We start from the raw sequence: 21,083 nt of genomic DNA on the forward strand, positions 1-21,083 counted from the left end.
TTTTTCTTTTCTTTTCTTTTTTTTTTTTTGAGATGGAGTTTCGCTTTTGTTGCTCAGGCTGGAGTGCAATGGCATGATCTCAGCTCACTGCAACCTCTGCCTCCTGGGTTCAAGCAATTCTCCTGCCTCAGCCTCCCAAGTAGCTGGGATTACAGGCATGCACCACCACACCCAGCTAGTTTTGTAGTTTTAGTAGAGAAAAGATTTCTCCATGTTGGTCAGGCTGGTCTTGAACTCCCGATCTCAGGTGATCCACCTGCCTCGGTCTCCCAAAGTGCTGGGATTACAGGTGTGAGCCACCGTGCCCAGCCGAGATTTTTTTTTTTCCCTATGGAAAGTGGAATTTAAATTACCCCTTCTTGCTATTGTTGGCACCTCACAAAGCAGGAAACACAATTGAAGGTTGAGGGGATCATGTACTTTGATATTGACTCAAAGTAATGCCTTCACTATAAAACAGGAATCACTTGACATGCTAAGAAAAACCCATGGTAGAATCAATACAGCTAAAGCTTGAGTGAATCTGAGTAACTCTTTATCCCTTGATGTCAAAAATAAGTGGTAGCCTGTATTGCTTAGGAGGCACTATCAAAAATCAAACTTTTAACAGCCTTAAGTAAATGTTTTCATTTTCCATAAAACTAAATGATGGCACAGTAATATGATTGCTTACAGCTGCAGATGCCTCATCATGAACTAAACACTTGTTAAACTTTGAGTAAAATTTTTCTTCAATGGCTTACAGTAAAATAAAAGCATTTTTAAAAATTATTTCATTAAATAATGCCATGGCAGACCACATAGTTAAATAATGTCATAGACTTGACCCAATCATCCACTGATTTCATGATAAGTACACATTAAATCTAAAAAAAAAAACCCTACATCCCTAAATACAAATTACTTTATAATTTTACATTAGGGAGTAGCACTGTATAAGTTACTAATGTTTTGCCCCACCCAAAGGAAAGAAAAATAGAAAACTTCATGCTAGGAAGGAAAAAAAGTTTCCTATGTGTTTAATTTTCCTAAATGTCCAAGATATTCTTTAGATTACATGTCATCAACACTTCAGGAGAAAGGTGTCAAGTTTCTGAATGGGGTAGTAAAGAGAAGTTGAGGTAAGAAAAGGACATCTGACATTCATTCCTGCTAAGAAAGAAAAGAAAATCTTGCTCACACATTTCATTTTAAAGACTTGTAAGGGAAAAAAAATGTTTCTCTAAAATTTCGAATCATACAAAACAAAACATATTAGTCATTCACTTTTTAGTATGCATTACTTTAATCAGATTGTTTTGTTCTAAGGCCAAACTAAATTCAGCCCTTTAAAGATTGTCAAATATTTGATGTTGCTGGATGTTTTGCAAAGTATCAAATAATTTTGGAATGTTGAACACCTATGGGAAGGGCCTACTAAGTGAGTACCATAATCCAGAGGGATGTTGTCAAAGATAGGTGAGTAAAGAGGCATTTGAATACCAGCAATAAGCCAAAAAATGTCACTCCTCCTAAACACAGATATTGTGGGTTCATTTAGTGACTATTACCATGTCCTCTGTTGGTGCCAGGGATGCAGGGGCTCAGGTAAAAAGACATGAAAAAGTCAGGTCTGAGCCTGATTTCACAATGGTACCTAGGAACTTGGGGACAAACATAACCTGCTTTTGAGTATAATCGTGTGCTACAGAGGAATGTAGATTAGATTTATCAAAACAAAAGTCCTGGTTATTCATTTACAACAGGCTTGGTGACCACAGAAGTTATCCCAAGTCTTTGATTATTCTACACCATTACAAGATACTTTACAGGGTTTTAAAGGTACTTTACAGGTACTTTACAGGCCAAAAGCATCAACAAAGACATTGCTGATTTAGTCAGCATCTGGCCTGCTTCTCTGACATGCATTAATATGAAACTCTTTCAAACAATATTCAGTGATAGTTCATATTGAATCCTTCACATTACAAGAAAATCACCTTTTTGGTAAATTATTTTGTTTTGGTATTAGATTGGTGTTACTTTTTCTCATTTCATCGTGAAGGAAAGTAAAATGTTGTCTACAGTCATTTCTGAACTTTGCACATTCATCTCCAAACATCTGGGCATTATTATTCTGTGTGGGAGATACAGTTATGGTATAGGAAGGTATACCAGTGACTAGTGGACCAGCATAGGGCTGGAGAGGGTGGGGAGCATTAATGAAGTCATACTGAAGTCCAGATGGGGAAGCCAGCCTCCGATAGATTCTAATCCAGATGCAGCATTTATTGAGTAATTTGGGAGCAAGTTACCTACATGGCTCACTTTAAAAATCGGGATAAAAATCTCACTCTACTAGGATTTTTGTGAAGTTGACAAAGATTCTATGTGAATGCATGATGAGTTCTTAGAAACCAGTAAAGTTAACTGAATTCAGTGCCTGACCACTACCACTCTCTTCTGTCACGTCTCAGGGTACTCTGCCACACTGGCTAAAATCCAAAGGATTCCTACTAATTCTGTCAAGGATTAATGATGTACAAGTGTCTGCCCTTGCAGAACTTCTAGTCTATCCTCATAGTTGTCGAGAATTTCTGGGAAAATCTTTGTTTCTGCAGCTTGTTTGAGGTATTTTATTTTTTTCACCACCAAAAACTTTTCAGTAAAACTTATTTCTGAGTGTAGAGATATCTTCGTGTCCCAAAGTTGCTAAAGGGCACCTGAAGCCTTGGTGTACAAAAATTCTAATTTCAACTTAATTTTCAACACATTCAATCCAAAGACTATTAACTCATGTAGCTAGATCACTCTTCAGACAAAATAACTGAATGTTCTAATCAAAATCTCCCAGAGTTACAAAAAAATCTAATTCTGCAAAAGACAATCAATGTAATAATTACAGAGGTATTATGGTGACTCATTAGAAAAGGCAAGTGTTAGAAAGGAGCTTTTCCTCCAAATAGCAGCCCTATCACCTTTGCGATTCGACTAATCCCATTACACCTACACAAGAACAAATCTCAAACTTTAATAATAAATTTCATGAAGGCTACCGAGCCCGGGCAATGTTGGCACCAGAGTTATGAGATCATTATGGGAAGTTCCTGAACCTGGTGCTAGAGAGATGGTTCATCAGCTCTCTGTAAGATGGTAAAGATGTTATGGATCAACACAGGAGTAGTCATTTTTCAATATTTCAAAAGCCTGGCTTGGGTATTCAACAGTTTGACATACTTAGCTGTAGCAGCAGCCACAGTTTGTTTAGCCAGGGGCAACGCAAAAGAGTGATAAATTATAAAATGTCAAGCCATTCTTTCCCTCACCTGCCTGACTTTACGTAATTAATGACAGCTGTTTTAATGAATTGATTAGTTTAAGAATTGAAAAATTCAAGACACTACCTTTATTTCTGTTATTTCTCCCATCTCCTTCTAACAAGTTGTTCAAGAATTGTATCTCTGTTAAAATACAATCACGTGTCACTTAATGATGAGGATATATCCTGAGAAAACTGTCATTGTGAACATCATAGAGTGTATTTATACAAACACCTAAGCATTATTATACAGTGTGGCAGATATACAAAGAGTTATATGCAAAAAGGTACAGAAAGGCTTACCAGTGACCTAGTGGACCACGAAGTGAACATCATAGCATGTACTTACACAAACCTACTACACACCTAGGCTAGATAGTACAGCCTATTGCTCCTGTAATACAGACCTGTACAGCATGTTACTATACTGAATACTGTAGGTAAGTGTAACACAATAGTATTTGTGTATCTAAACATATCTAAACATAGAAAGGTAGAGTAACAATATGGTATTATAATCTTATGAGACCACTGTTGTCTATGTGGTCCATTATTGACAGAAACATCCTTATTTGTAACATGACTGCATATTCACAAGTGGATTCCAGCCACCATTTTACAATAACAACAACAACCACATGCACAACAGCAAAAGCTAACAATTTTTTAGCACTGACTACATCCCAGCTACTGTTATAAGCACATCTCAAGGTGCTCCACCAAGCTGGTGAGGCTGGGGGATGTCAGCAATGGGGTCAAAGGGTGCAAAGCCTCAGAAAGGAGGAAGACATTTAATTTTTTTTGGAGATCTGCTGCACAGCATGTTGAATATAGCTAATAACTGAGTACCATACATTTCATAATTACAGAGAGTAAATTTCAAATGTTCTAATCACAAAAAGATTAAATATTTGGGATGCATATGTTAATCAGCTCAATTTAATCATTACACATTGTATTCAAAATTCATAACATCACTTTTCACCAAATAAATACAATTATAATTAATATATAATTTTAAAAATTCTGAGAGCCCACTAGATTTCTCAAGGGTTAACGAGATGCACGTGGGTCTTAGAACTCCAGAAAGCATAGCAACTATCCTTGGCGTCTCTGAGGAGGATGGTCTTGAAAACCAGATAAACACAATCTTTTACACATCCCGCAAATATTAACTGAGGGCTTCCTTTGTGCCAGGCATAGAACTCTATGCTCTAGATGTGTTTACTCATCTAATCATCACAACACCGCCATTGCTCCCATTTCACAGATATTTAATAGAAGGGTGGAGAAACTTGCTCATAGACCCACGGTAAGAAGGTGGCAGAGTCAAAATGAAGAGAATAGATTCAGCAAATCAATTGGAGTCACCCAGTCAATGGTGTCATCATCTCAGAACCCAACTGGAAAGTTGCAGGATCCCTCTCTTCCTTTCCTCTCTATTCTCATGGATGTTAGAATAGTGCCTGGCACATGTTCAGCATGTTAGAAGAATTTTGTTGGGGCTCAGAAAACAGTATCTCAAAATGAAGACTGCTGCTGAGCAGCTTCAGAAGCAAAAGTTTCTCCTGACCTTCGCCTGTCCTCCTGTCTCTCAGTCCCATTTTGCCCTAAGGATAGCCATAGAAACTAAAATCCCTTTTCCCCAAGATAGACCATACAAATCAGAACCCCTTTCCTGAAAGTCAGTCATAAAACCTAAAAATATTCTACGTAAAAACTGGCCATGAAGAAATGATCTGACCTAACTTGTTTGACTGTAAATCCTAAGACTCCTGTTCCAGACAGCGTCCTCTCTCACATCAAGAAGGAAGAAATGCTTCTCAGAGAGGCCAAGAAGAATCTAGATGGACAGGCCTTACTGGGTTTCCCCTACTCAGTCCATTAGCATTTAAATCAGACCCTTTCTGTCCAATCACATTTCTACATGGCTGTCCACATGTTGAACCTAAGCATAAAAATGGACAACTGTCCATTTTCCCCCGTATGTTAGGTATTCATTCCGAAGGTTTCTGTGTATACAAGTTAAATAAATGTGTATGCCTTTTCTTCTATTAATCAATCTGCCTCATGCCAGTGTATTTTCAGTGACCCTTTAGAGCGCAAAGGGGAGGTTTCTTCTTGACTCCCTTAGAGTTAGTAAATGAAATAGGTAAAAGACATGAGCCAACTGCTCCCACGAAATGAGTAAAACCATGCTTAAGATAGGCAGAATAAACACAAGACTCTGTGAACTGCAAAGTGAAGGCATTTAGTCAGGCCCACTAAACAAATTCTCCATGTGAATTCAAATGCTATAGATCTGTTACTGATTTACTGTGTGTTATTCTTCTTTATTGGTTTTGGAGGTCTGAGACCATCACCAAGAGGCTCTTGTGGCCTATTCTTGGCATCTCACAACATCTCACAATGTTGTCATGGGTAAGATAACTGATAACTGTTTGTTGATTAGACTTTCCTGGGCAAATATAACTGAATACAGAGAAATCATAGACATAACTGGCTATGCTTACTTTAAAACTGTGAAGCTATGTATAAACAACTAACAAAATGGGGCATATTGCTAAATCAATGAGAGCAAAGTACCCAAGTCCAAGGCTATTTTCAAATAATATGTTTACCTCCTCACACTAATCTATTCATTTTCGTTCTTTGATTGGATTTTAAAGGTTTAGCTCAAGTGTGGCTCTCACAAAAACTAGACATATTACTTCCACCTAGTGACCCTCTTGCTGCTATATTTTTCCCACCATTTTCATGAACAAGCTACTCTTAGATCCATCCCCTAGAAATATGCTTTCTCTGAATAATCAAATTATTCAATCCTTTTTTGTACATTCTGCTCAGGGCTTCCCTATGATGTCTGGCTTGCTCTGGTATTTTGGGTGCTGATGAATCTTAGAGATGTACACATACATTCTCACTCATTTGCAAATTTTTCCTTGATGCAAACAAACACAAAGCAATCAAAACAAAAATGTTCTAGAGGACACATACATTCCCTTATCCACAGTGCAGGGCCACAGGGTACAGACAGCAGAAAGTCATGTGGTTTGGCTTGCTGGTAATATCAGAGATCTTCATCCCTATGCTTTGTGAAGTGAATACATCAGAGTGCCTCTCTTCCAAGATGGTTTGACTCAAGTTCATGTTGATAAATGCATTTTAGACTAAACTTTTTTATTTTGAGATAATTGTAGATTCACGTTCATTTGTAAGAAATAATATAGAGCCATCTCCTATACTCTTCTCCCAGCTTCCCCCAGTTGTAACATCTTTCATGACTATAGTATAATGTCACAGCCAGGAAACTGACATTGATTCAACTATCTTATTTAGAATTCACAAGTTTTACATGTTATCATTTGTGTGTGAATGTGTGTGTGTATTTAGTTATATGCAATTTTATCACATATGTACCTTTGTGTGACAACCACAATAGTCAGGGCACAGAACAGTTTCATTGCCACAAGGATTCCTCATGCTACCCCTTTACAGCTACTTGCACCTCCCTCTCAACTCATCATCTTCTTAAATCTAGCAACCACTAATCTGCTTTCCATATTTAATGAAAGGAGGATATCCAACTGGGCAGAGGCAACATCCAGCAGGAGACAATTACACAATCACTGAAGAGGATGCTTAGATAAACTGCAGTTACCTTCTCCATTGAGAAAAGTAAGGCTATGGCGTCATTAGAAAATTATGTTCTTTATTCTTAAATAAATCCAAGTAGGATGGGGCTTGATATACTTTGACTGTGTTCCCACCCAAATCTCAGCTTGAATTGTAGTTCCCATAATCCCCACACGTCATGGGAGGGACCTGGTGGGAGGTAACTGAGTCACTGGGATGGTTACCCTCATGCTGTTCTCATGATAGTGAGTTCTCATGAGATCTGATGGTTTTATAAGGGGCTTTTGCCCCTTTTGCTCAGCAAGTCTTCTTGCTGCTGCCATGTGAAGAAGGACTTGGTTACTTCCCCTTCCACCATGATTGTAGGTTTCCTGAGGCCTCCCCAACCATGCTGAACCATGAGTCAATTAAACCTTTCCTTTATAAATTACCCAGTCTCCAGTATGCCTTTATTAGCAGCACGAAAATGGACTAATACAGGGTAGATGGTCAATCCAGTAGTAGAATGGGAAGAAAATCTAGGATAGTTAAAAATCTTTGTGCATAAGGAAAAGAACAGCATGAAAAAGGAGAAGAGATAGGCTTTTCTTTTTCTTAAATAAGACAGGAAAAAGCACCTTTTATTTTCCTTGCTGCAGTGGCAGCAGACTCATTGGTTTTCATAAAACACAATTTCTGTGATATGGTCTGTTGATAAGGTTGCTCCATCATGGGAGGACAAACTTGAGGCTGACTGTTAATGACAGAACTAGGTCTTCTCTCAAAGCCTCTAATGTGTGCTATTTCTCATGAAGAACCCCTGACACCATAAGATGCTTCAGTTAAAGCTTCTGAAATATTGCAGTGGCGTAATTGACAGGTTTTTTGGTGCTATGAGTTTCTCACACATGTAAACCCTTTTGGAAAAGTTGGAGATAAAAAGATGCAGGAGAGTTTGGTTTAGAGTCACAAAGTTCTAGATACCAGCCACAATGCCTCTGCCCAATGTCGCTACATGTTCTTTTCTAAGAAATGCATTCAATCACTCAGTATTATGCACTGTGGTTGAAAAAAAAAAAAGATCTACTCACCACCATCTACCCTCCCTTATCCTCCATGTGAAGCTCATGGTAGCAGCAGCTGAAGACAGAAAATTTGTATCCATTCCCTCACACCAGGGACATTACTTGATGACCTGGTGAATGGCATAGGCAAGATTACCCGTGTTGCTGGAGGTGATCCCTGCCACAGGGATGCAGCCATCCTTTGTCATATAGATGGAAAACTCCTTGGTTAGCTTCTCCACCTGCTCAGGCTTTAGCCTTGTGAAACAAAGCATGCCAATTTAGTCAGTCATGTGTTGTCAGATGTGTGAGGAACTCTCCTTACTGCAGTTGGAGATCAGCTGAGTCTGCATGCTAATAATGCAGTTGGCCATGATTTTCACTTCTTGCAACCATTGTTTTTACAAACCCAGGCTGTTCAGAATGGTAGAGGCAATACAGGCCCCATTGAGAGAAGGGTTGGAATACATGGGATGGATCAGGATCTTCAACTGACTCCACTCTTTTGGTGTCATTCACTGTCTTTGCAGATCACAGCGAAGGCTCCCATACAGTGACCATATAAAGCCCATGTTCTTGGCATATGATTGACAGAGACAAACATTAATGCTCCATTCAATGAAGTTGCACACAGCCCAGGCATCCTTGTTACCATCACCACTGGCAAAGCCTTGGTAGACCATATCAAAGAACGCAGAGTTTCTTTTTCTTTGCCACTATTATTATTTCCTTCCACTGCTTTGCATGAGGGTCCCAGGCATGCAGGAGAAGAGCACTTTGCTCTGGTATTTTTGAAATGTCCTCCATAGCACCCGTGAAGTCAAAACTGCAAGTCTTGGGGTTATAGTATTGATAATCTTGTAGTTGCATGCCAGCTCCCCTGAAGATAGGTGTGTGATTTCCCCAGGGTGGTTTGGGCAGAAAGACATCTCTGTCTTCAAAAACTTTAAAAATCTTTGCACAAAACTGGCTCCAACCCTTAAGGCCCCAGTTCCAGAAATGATCCACACAGTGACAGACTGGCCACTTTTCAACACTTTGCTCTTCTCACCCAAGGCTAGTTCTGCAGATGCCTTGGAAAATTCAGCTTGTCCCCAAATGGGCAGGTATTCCTTGTCTAAATTTTTTTTATTATATTTTAAGTTCTGGGGTACATGTGCAAAATGTGCAGTTTTGTTACATAGATATACATATGCCATAGTGGTTTGCTGTACCCATCAACTCGTCACCTACATTAGGTATTTCTCCTAATGTTTTCTCTTCCCTAGGCCCCCATCCCCTGACAGGCCCTGGTGTGTAATGTTTCCCTCCCTATGCCCACGTGTTCTTATTGTTAAACTCCCACTTATGAGTGAGAACATGCGCTGTTTGGTTTTCTGTTCTTGTGATAATTTGCTGAGAATGATGGTTTCCAGCTTCATCCATGTCCCTGCAAAGGACATGAACTCACCCTTTTTTATGGCTGCATAGTATCCCATGGTGTATATGTGCCACATTTTCTTTATCCAGTTTATTATTTATGGACATCTGGGTTGGTTCCAAATCTTTGCTATTGTCTAAATTTTTTATGGTAATCTAACTGGGTCTCTTATCGTCCCGGTAGGCACCAACTCCCAGATTCATCTTTTTGCTATGGATATCCCTCTTAAAGGCTTTGGTGGTTCCCAGGATGGGATGTGGAGGTCTCATTTCCACATGGGCCCACAAGGAGCTGGCTCTGGCAGAGGCCATGGTGGGGAGGCCTAGGTAAAAGGTGGCAGCGATCCCCTAGAGGACATGGCTGGAGTGGAGCAGGGCCGGGCCATGGTGGACCTTGAGAGTGCAGTGGGTAGGCACAGGACAAAGTAGAGGGCAAGAGGGCGCAGAACCAGGGGGCATGGGCTCCTGCCAAAGGTCTTGTTCTTGTTTTGTATTAGAAGACCTCCACAGTGGAGTGAAAAATGAAGTCACTTCTCTGTATATTTTGAATTAAAGCTTGCACAGGTGTTTCAGCCTGCTAAATAGTTCAGCCTGGACTATTTCAGCTCTGAATTATTCAAATAATTATTTTAAAAATATTTTAAATATAATTTAGCACACAGAGAATGCCTCTGTGTGAAGTAAGTGGTGGCAATTTAAAATAACTAATGATCATAATTATTGGAATCTAGTCTCCTGGGCATTTTCTACTTCATAATTTACAGGGAGCCTATGAGAGTTCAAACACACTGTATTTTTGCCAAAGGAGCCTCATGCTTTGTCTGCATTTTATGGCTTCCTTTGCACCTGGAACAGCTATTTTAGGACTGTCTAGACAATCACCCCAGCTTTAAAGGTCTTTTCCTTTCTTTTCACATAGTCACTGAGCATGAAGGGTAATAAATAGATGATGCTGGCACTCTCTCACCAAAGATACTATTCAAATAGAGACAGGAACAAGAATGCCTTTGCTCTGGCTCACAAAATCAAGACGCCCTGTAACCCAGACATCTCCCACTAGGCCCCACCTCCGATATCACCATGCTAATCGTCAAATGTCAACATGAGATTTGATGGGGACACACAAACCATGTCCAAACCACAGCAAATGTGGATTCAAATTCTCCGAGGGCCATGGCTTATGAGCAGCGTTATTAGGGCAATTTGCTTAACTTACCCTATTTCCTCCCTTGAGTATCAGTTAATAATAATTCGAATCTTACTTGGCATTTAATAAGATAATTACTGAAAATTTTATGTCAGGTAGAGTGAGACTGGCAAACTTAAAACACTATAAATGCAAGCCCTTATTTTTAGTGAGCATCCACGGCATGCATATACTACCCCATTTCATCCTCAGCAATCTCAATCTTTTAATATATTACTACTTTCTTCCTTTTAGATAGACAAGTTGGGCAAAAATAAGTTAATCTCCCCACTAACAGAAGACTCTTTCCTGCAGGACAATAATGAAGTCCCGAACTGAAGGCAAACTTCTCCAAAGTCATCAGCAATTTTTCACTTCTCAATTGCCGATATCTTCTCACTTTGTCAGTTTTCACTTCCCAGACACTCCTTAAAGCAACTCAATCTGTTTTCTACTTCCGCTATTCAGATAAAACTGGTTTGGTAAAAATTCCCAATGCTGCCATGTTATAAAGCTGAAGGGGGACTGTTCTGTTTTTATTCTACCTGATCCCTCAGCACCACTAAACCTAGCTGGCCATTTATTAGCTTTGCCATCTGGAATCAGTTTCCTCCCCCAGCTTTTGCTATATGCACCCCTTTTCTCTTTTTCCTTCACTAGCCACTTGCTCTAGGTTCTTTGCTGCTGCTTCTGCTCCTTTAGAGCTCTAAATGCTGGCACTCCTCATGGCTCTGTTGCAGGCCAACATCTCTTAGTCAATCCTTCTGAAGATGTACCTGGAATTTGTGAACCTCCTGAGTCAGCCCCACCGGAAAGAAACAAGCTTCATGAGGGAAAGAACTTTTGCACATAAATTGCTGAATTTCCCAACACCTGAAAGAATCTCAGGCACACTCCAGGTGCTCAACAAATATTTGCTGAAGGAATGTGAATTGCCTGAAGTGCTTGAGATGCTCCCGGGATGCCCTTCTGGACATCTAAATTGGAATCACAGTGCATCTGAGAACCAAAATTTCTGGTCTTCTACCACACCGACTTTTATCCATGTTCTTTCCTTAATCTTAATCCACTTCCTCATTCTTTAATGCGCAGGGAAGCCTTTCCTGACCCTCACCTCCCCCCAGATTTAGTCGAATCTCCCTCTCGTGCCCTTTCATAGAATCCTCTCCTTTGTGGTACTGAGGTCCCTTAAATTTTACACATATCTGTGTGACTACTGCCAGCCTGTCTTGGATCATATAGGCTTGCACTCACCATCATACCTCCATTTCCTCACTAAGTCTCCCTCATGGTGGGCCCTCAATAAATATCAGTGAATAAACTGTTAATAATACAGATTTTATATTAATGTTAATATATCAAAATATAATAACAATATATTTAAATTGTACATTTATGATATAATGAATAATTAAAAGTTAAATAATGACATAAATTTCTCTCTCCTCAGCTCCGAGCTCTCCTCTGAATTCTACATGCATATCCCCATCTAGGGGCGTCACATCTCCAAATGGATGTCTAATGGGTTTCTCTATTTCAGCCTGTCCAAAACCCCAGCTTTTAAATTTTCCAAAACAAACTTGTTTCTCTCTCAATATTTTACTCATGTTAGTAAATAGCATCGCCCACCCAGTTGCTCAAGCAAGATCTTGAGAATCACATTTGATTCCCCCTTTTCCTTCACCAGCCCCTTACCCATATCTAATTAAACACTTAGTCCTGTTGCTTATACTTCTAAAATATACTTCAAATCCATCCCTTCTTCATTTCCACAGCTGCTGCCAAGCCCAATCTTCCATTAACAGTCAACTGGATGGTGGCTGCAAATCAACTGGTCCCCTGTATCCATTCTTGCTCCTCTACCACAGATTTTCTACACAGAGCTCAAAACATCAATCAAACCATCCCCATTAGAGCCCCATCCTAATTCAATGGCTTCTCACTACAATGCAATGAAGTACATACACCTTAGTGAGGCTCTGCCTATCTACCTACAGCACCTCATGCCATTGCTCCCTTCACGCACTAGACTCCCAACTCTCTTTTGTACATACTGTTCCCTCCACCTGGAATGATTACCCCATGTGTCCCCACCCACACCTTACACAGCTGGCTTCTTCTCCTCCTCCAGTCCTCAGATTACATGCTGCCTTCTCAGAGTCACCTTCTTAATGGTATCTAAAATAGATTTCGGCCGGGCGCGGTGGCTCACGCCTGTAATCCCAGCAGTTTTGGAAGCCGAGGCGGGTGGATCATGAGGTCAGGAGATCGAGACCATCTTGGCTAACACGGTGAAACCCCATCTCTACTAAAAATACAAAAAATTAGCTGGGAGTGGCGGCGGGCGCCTGTAGTCCCAGCTACTCGGGAGGCTGAGGCAGGAGAATGGCATGAACCCGGGAGGCGGAGCTTGCAGTGAGCCGAGATCGCGCCACTGCACTGCAGCCTGGGTGACAGAGTGAGACTCCATCTCAAAAAAAAAAAAAAAAAAAAAAAAAAAGATTTCACCTTCAGATATCTGTTATCACAGAAATATTTCTGTTCTTTACACAGCATTTGCCACAATTTGGAATTACTGATTTACTACTGTTTATTATCTTGTTTCTAGATAGAAACTTCTATGTCAGTCTTGTTCACCATTTCATCCCTAGCACCTAAAATGGAGCTCAGCATAGATTATCAATAAATGGTTGTTGCATGAATGGATAGAGTGGAGAAAAACAGTCAGATTAATACAGTTCCAACAGGTCAATGGTTGCCAGAGCCTGAGGGTGAAAAGAGGGGTTGACTATAAAAAGGCAGAATGAAGAGATTTGGTGGTGGGGGTGGGGGTGGGGGGTGGTATATATAGAATTCTTCTGTATCACAATTTTGATGTTGGCTACATAACTTTATGTATTTGTCAAAACTGATAGAACCATACCCTCCAGAAGGTCAATTTTACTCTATGTAAATTAAAAAATAAATTAATAAAATTTTGATTCCAAAACCCATGTCAACCCAGAACAAATCTAAGATTCCAAGATTCACAGGTTTGGAGGTTTTTTTTATCTGGTGGTGGAGGGTTCAGTTAACTTCCTGTGTTCATGGTCAAAGTACTGACTCAAACCATACTTCCCTATTTTTCATTTATCAGTTTAAAGAAAGGAAACCGGAAACAAAATAAAGATGTGAAAGATAAATAATACAAGAAAAAAACACAGTAGTAAAATAATATTTAAACTAATCATGTGATAAAATGTCAGCATTTATTCATGACATTTGGCTCTGTTTGTATTGGATCACCCAAGCAGGGCAGTGGCTGTGGGTTGATTTCATAATAGTGCCTCCCACATGTACGCCCACGCCTGACCTCTGCTTTGTGCAGTTGATAATGACTAAACTTCACATATTATGCTGACAAAATCTACTCCTTCCCTGGAGGGCTGTTACACACAGGGAATTGGAGTTTCACAGCTGAACAATGTTTCTTTCTCAAATTCTAGGATGATCCACTTCCATTAGAACCAAGTTATATGGGCTGATAAATTGCTGTCTTTTGCCAAAGTGTTACTCATCATTGTATATTCACCCAACAGATGCCACTGAGAAACCCCATCCTATCGGGGGAAAGAAGGATGCAGAGATATGAATAGACTGTTTAGACACAAGTTGCATTCCCTAAAGTAAGCACATGACATACAAATTTCATCTTATGACCTTTCCCCCACCCCCACCCCCACCGATTTTCATCCATTAGAACGTGTTGATGGATATACCATTTCAAAACGAAATATTTGGATATCTGACTCTGATTTGGGGAAAGGGAAATGGTGAGCTAATTTCCTCTTTTATCAAGCTGAATCACTAAGTTCGCTCTGCTGCCATGCACGCATAAGTAATGCCATAGCAACCTCTCAGTTTGCTCTTAAACACACAACAGCAGAACTATGCGAATAGGTACATTTTTTAATCCTTAGATTTTCTTAGCAGCTTAAGTTTTATAAAACATTTTATGGTATGGGATTATTTAGTTCACCTTTGGTAGCCTTATTGCTGACTGACACATATATCATCAATACCAGCACAACAGAAAGGCTTAGTTCCTGGAAAATTTTCCAATAACTTTCCTTTATTCTCAATCTCTAGTTCACAATGAAAAATTTGCACATTGGACGCTATAGTCTGGGTCCTCTTCAGGATTTTCTTTATAAAGATCCTAACTTTAAATGGGACTGAAATATATAACTTGAAATTCATGAAATACAGAAATACATGGATCTCTCACATAGCTATTTAAGTAAATTCAGTGAAAGTGTGATTATCACTTGGTATGTACTAGGAATTATGTCAGGTTCTAGAAAGAAAGAAAATCTTTACTATCAAGGGATTCAGATGAACTCCTGTAGAAAATAAGGGATGGGTACTCTTGCATTCTGCCACTTTGGGGTTTAGATTTTTATGCCTACAAAATATATGGTAACATCTAACTTTAGACTAGTTTAAGAAAAGTCCATCTAAATTGAGAAAATGTGGATTTTTAAACAGTTTTATTATCCTCATGCATTTCTTCACAAATGTATACACCTCTTTCTAGTGGATGACAACAAAATGAGAGCACTAGTACTATGGAAATGCCTTTCACAAAACACCATGTCACTGCTCTCTGTCAAGTGTCTTTGGCTGACAGACTGGATGAATCATTGACTTGTTCTTGAAATACCTGAAATGGGCTTCAGATTCCATACTTGAATCTAACATTATTTAGCCACTTCTGCCAAATATTTTAATTACTTAAGGAGTTAAGGTTTTGTTATTTTATAGAGAGGCAATACACTTCAATAAAATTTTAGATATCCCATCCATCCTTCCATGAGCATATGTTAATGTATCCAAAGCTAAGGGAATTTGGATCAAGTCATTTTTTTCACTTAAGCACTTATGTATAATTTGAAGGATACACATCAGGAAACAGAAAATATCAACTTTCTCATTGACCAGATGCATTTAAAAATATCTCAGTGAACTGGCATCCCTTCATTTCCGATCAGGTAGAGAGCTGTGCATTCTTAAAACTACTAGGCTTGTTCTTAAGCAAAGCTTACTGTTGCTAGCTCTTGCTGCTCTTAGAAGTGGGAGCAAAAGGTTTGATTCTATAGGGCTGTCCTGATTGTAATTGTAGAATTAGGAAGCCCTCTGTATTTCCTGATGAATCATATTTTAAGTTATTTGTATACTATAATAAAATGATTTTTTAACTTTTAGGAATATTAACTTGAGGCCTTAATAGATGGTCCCCAGGGTTAATATTCATTTGATATGCTAATATGGAGAAATTCTTTACCTTAATGATTGTCAAAGTATAGTCCCTAGGGGAGAAATGTCAATCTTAGCTGGAAACTTACTGGAAATGCAACTGCTTGAACCCTACCCCGGACCTACTGACCAGGCACTCTGGAGATGAGGCCAGCAATCAGTATTTTAACAAGCCCTCTAGGTGACTTCAATGCGCTCTCAAGTTTGAAATCCACTGCTTTATATAATACACATTGCTCCTCTGGGATAATACATACAGAGCAATTTATGTTGAGAAATAGCTCTTTTCTTCTTTTTGATGGTGTGTTGTTTTTTGTGTGTTTGCTTGCTTGTTTCGTATTCTGACAAAAGTAATTGAAAATGTTTAATATAAGGATTTTTGCCTATCCCAGTATGGTTATGACACAAGATCACTTGGTTCCTGATAAACTAAAAAGTCATTGTAAACATTGTTGTTTTGAAGAACAACCTACTTAAAATATATTTTATTAGCAGCAATAAGAGGATGACTAATTTGAATAATCTAGCAACTTGAGACTGGGGAAACAATATGGCTTAGAGTCAGAGGGACTTTAGTCCAGCTTAAATCAGGGTTACTCAACATAAGCATTATTGACTTTTGGGGCCAGATAATTCTATGTTGGAGGGGTGCTATAGGATACTTGGCAGCAAACCTGGTCTCTACCCACTAGATGCCGGGGGATGACCCTTCTCAGTTGTGATAATAAAAAATGTCCCATTGTAAGATGTCCCCTTGTGGGGGCAAATAGTCCCTAGCTGAGAACCACTGGACCATTGGGGGTTCCCAACCTCAACAGTACAGTAGAATCAATTAAGAATACTGATGCCCGGCCAGGCACAGTGACTCACGCCTGTAATCACAACACTTTGGGAGGCTGAGGTGGGTAGATCACCTCAGGTCAGGAGTTCAAGACCAGCCTGGCCAACATGGTGAAACCCCATCTCTACTAAAAAAATACAAAAATTAGCCAGGCATGGTGGTGGCAGGTGCCTGTAATCCCAGCTACTCAGGAGGCTGAGGCAGGAGAATCACTTGCACCCGGGAGGCGGAGGTTGCAATGAGCCGAGATTGCACCACTGCACTCCAGCCTGGGCAACAAGAGTGAAACTTCATCACAAAAAAAAAGAAAGAAAAGAAAAGAATACCGATGCCCAGACTGGTTGGATTGAACCTCTGTGGATAGGCTCAGAATCAGTACCTTTTCAAAGCTCGGTAGGTGATACAAAGGTCCAGCCAAGACTGCCAAACACTGTACAGACATCCTAGTGCATCCATACCCTTACCTGGGAGGGAGCTGTAATACCATCTGTTCTAACTATCACACAAGATCAGATGAGAGAGCATTTATGAAAGCATTTACACCACAAGGCAATTAGTATGTTAAAGGCAGCAGAGAAAAACAAGGTACTTATCAAAGTTGCCACTGAAATTGAAAAATGTATCCAGCTCTCTATTATGAATTAGGGTGGTTTATATTTACTGTCTCTTAGATTCATACCCCATTCCCAATAGGAAAGAGATGTGATGCATTTTCTAAGTCTCTCTTGGGAGTAGATTCATGATATTATTCAGTCTTCGATGGGCAGAAAACCATAAAAATTGGATCAAATCGTTCATACTATGCACCAGTGATGCTCTGAATATATACCATAAAATCAATATTCTTTCTATTCTTTTGCCTCTCAATAACCAATTTTAATAAGTGGAAAAGAATTCAGATTCCTCTGACAATAGCCTCTTCAGAAAGAATGGGGAAAATTCTTGGGTTACAATTGTGTCAATGAAAGGGATTCTTTATTTTAAAAAAGATAAAAATATCCAAATAATAACAAATGTTAACAGTTACTAAATCTGAGTAACAAATACATAGATATTTGTTTTCACTTTTCTACATTTTTCTTTGAAGTATCTGATTCAAACTCAAAGAGGATGCTAAAATCAGTTTGAACAAAGCACCAGTGAATACTTCAAAGAAAAATAAAGAGAAAAGCACGTTTTTGTTGCTGTCAGGTGACTATGGAGACCCCATGGGGATGAGGAGGCCAGCTGGGGGCCAAGGGGCTGCATCCCACAGTGTCTACCTCAGTTTATATTGCCAGCTTATGCAGGGAGGGCACATTAGCCTTTGATATTCAAGAGCAGTTCTAACTGAGCAGTTCAGCTAGGGTGTAAGGAAATCTTAGTAGTTGAATTTTTTTTTTCATGTGCTCTAACAGCTTTTAAAACAAGGAAATTATTATCAATATCTGCTTCTACTCTCCTTAATGAGTTGCAAAAGTGTGTAATCCCTGCCTTTCTCCCTAATAGAACCAATATGGTAGCAATGGGGACATTTTACACAAAAGGCAGAGTGAAAAGATGGACTTTTAGGCACATTTTTTTTAAGAGATGAGGGTTTCTCTATGCTGCCCAGGCTGGACACAAACTCCTGGGGCACAAGTGATCCTCCCACCTCAGCCTCTCAAGTAGCTGGGATTACAGGCATGCACTACCATGCTCAGTTTAGGCATATATTATAAAAGAAGCAATGTGCCTGAAGCACTACACTCCCCTGTAGACTGTGGACAGATAAGTAAGCAAAACAATTTTTGTCCCAGAGTAGGAGTTGGCAAACTACAGCCCCTGGGACAAATCCAGTCCACTGTCTGTTTCTGTGAATACAGTATTAATTTAACACAGCCCAGTCCATTCGTTTGCATATTATCTATGGCTTCTTTCAGCTACAACATCAGAGTTGAGTAGTTGTGACAAAATCTGTATAGCCTCAAAAGCCTGAAATACTTACCATCTGTGTCATTACAGAAAAGTTCCCTAACTCCCATCCTAGAGTATTAACATATAAATTTGTTCCATAAAGCCACTGTAATCCCAGCACTTTGGGAGGCCGAGAGGGGAGGATGGCTGGAGCCCAGGAGTTTGAGACCAGCCTGGGCAACATGGCAAAACCCCGTCTCTACAAAAATTAGCCAGGCACGGTGGTGGGTGCCTATAGTGCCAGCTACTGGGGAGGCTGAGGTGAGAGGATCACTTGAACCCAGGAGGTGGAGGTTTCAGTAAGCTGAGATCATGCCACTGCACTGTAGCTTGGGTGACACAGTGAGACCCTGTCTCAAGAAGAAAGAAGGAAGGAAGGAAGGAAGGAGGGAGGGAGGGAGGGAGGGAGGAAGGAAGGAAGGAAAAAGAAAGAAAGAAAAAGAAAAAAGAAAGAGAGAGAGAGAAAGAAAAGAAAAGAAAAGAAAGAAAAGAAAGACTTAACAAGTGAGTGGACAAAATACAACATAATATTTCTCAATGACTTTTATAGTCACATGGTAGCATACATTTATACTACATTTTTGCTTTAATACAGAAAAAACAATTATAAAGACCCAAATATTGTCACCTTTTCTCTTAAAAAAAACCAAACTAGTGTGGTCTACAAAAGAAACCTAAAAGAGGATGTGTTGATAATTAATAATTTAACACATTGTTAAAGTATCACTGTTTGATAGTCTCTCAACCTAGCCATTTCCTAGAGTAAGACTATTTTATTTATATACCTATTTGCAGTTGAATAACTGTAACACAGGTAAAAATACTAATGAAAATTTATAGGCAAAAATATTTCCCTTTTGTAGAAAAATAGAAGTCACAGCTGTATGCTAGAGAGAAATAGAAAAGTAAACTTTTCTTTCAGTCCTTACAAAACAATTACCTCTATAGGGAGTAAAGATGATATTTGTGTTTTGACATAAGTAAAAGCTTATTTTTAGTTCATTTCATATGGCTGGACTTTCCAATGTTTGGGGAAATTTTAAGAAACGGAGACGTTTTTGTAGCTACACAAGATTCTATTATTTCCAGAAGCCTCGTAAATTGAAAATGAGACCTTACTGACATTCTTTCTTTTGTTTCTCCTCAAAAGGATTCCCAAATAGGAAAAAAATATGTAATAAAACAGAGAGTGCAGAGCTATGGTTGTCAAGGCAACCATAATCATCTTGCCCTTGAACTGTGGTAGAGCATCCACTGCAGTTCAATCTAACCTCATGTGTCCTCAGAATGCTTATATATGTTCGAAATCCTTATTATATAGCAATATCATTCCAATCAATCAGGTGATGATAGGAATGTAGATCAGGAACCGAAATGTCCATGGTATTGCCATTATGGAAGGTAGACAGGAAAACGACACTTGCTAGCATACAGAATAGCTAAGAGAACATGTCCTTCCACTCCATGCCATTCAACATGCATTTGGGACACTATGCTGGCTACTACCATTAATAGAAACATAAGTCTAGCCCATAAAGTAGTGAATCCAGATTAAATGAGCTGCAATCCTGTGATAGATCTCCATAGCCCTAGAGAACTATGACAAACTACAGAATGGCTGGTATACACACTCACAAATTGCCACTTTGTGGAAAAAATGGTAACTATGTATGATCATCAGTTTTTCTTCACAGTGAAGAGAAGAAAACTTTCCCCATACAATTTGGAAGAAACTCTTACTACTTATTTGAATCTCATCTGATGCTTCCTTCAGGACTACAGAGGATTGTGTTTTCTCTAGGAGATAGTCAGTATCTTAGAGGCTGGGCAGCCAGAGTTTGCCTCACTGAACACTAAATGATCTTTGCTTATATTTTCCAACTCAGACACTCCTCAATTCTGAAAGTCTGTTAAGATAGCTGGATATTTCAAAGTCCACATGCATTTTCCCATAGAAATAAAGATATAGTGGTTTTGGTTTGTAGGTCAGCTCAAGTAGTCTCATTTAACCTATGACATACGTGAAGTACAGAGTGGGAAGTACAAATGTAAATGGGAACCCCATTCTCACCCTTGTGAGACCCTAGAAAACAGAAAAGAGTCCCCATCATGGGATAGGGGAAGGAGCACTGGGTTGGGATCAGAAGTCTTTGTCTGTATCAGTTCTTTCTCTGTGCCTCCAGGCCAGAGACCATCTCCTCTGAAGTCAGTTCTGAGGCCCCTGGATCCAGCTCCATTGCTTAGCTCACCATGGGAACTCAGCACATCATTTATACTGGAAATAAAATAATAAGCACCTTGCCATATGATCTGAGGTCACCATTTAGTCATTTGAACATTTATTTTTCTGTTTTGTTTTGTTTTGAGACAGGGTCTTGCTCTGTTACCCACGCTGGAGTGCAGCAATGTGATCTTGGCTCACTGAAGCCT

General features: G+C 39.4%; 1 protein-coding gene and 1 pseudogene across 1 annotated transcript in view; both read right to left on the bottom strand.

Moving 5' to 3' along the window:
- The window catches only part of ARHGAP6 (Rho GTPase activating protein 6), a 529,902-nt gene that overhangs the window by 190,338 nt on the left and 318,481 nt on the right, over positions 1-21,083 (bottom strand). The window lies entirely within an intron of this gene.
- Positions 8,097-9,768, bottom strand: LOC105738502 (annotated as a pseudogene).

Source organism: Nomascus leucogenys, chromosome X, assembly GCF_006542625.1.
Source record: "Nomascus leucogenys isolate Asia chromosome X, Asia_NLE_v1, whole genome shotgun sequence".
Classification (NCBI taxonomy): Eukaryota; Metazoa; Chordata; class Mammalia; order Primates; family Hylobatidae; genus Nomascus; species Nomascus leucogenys.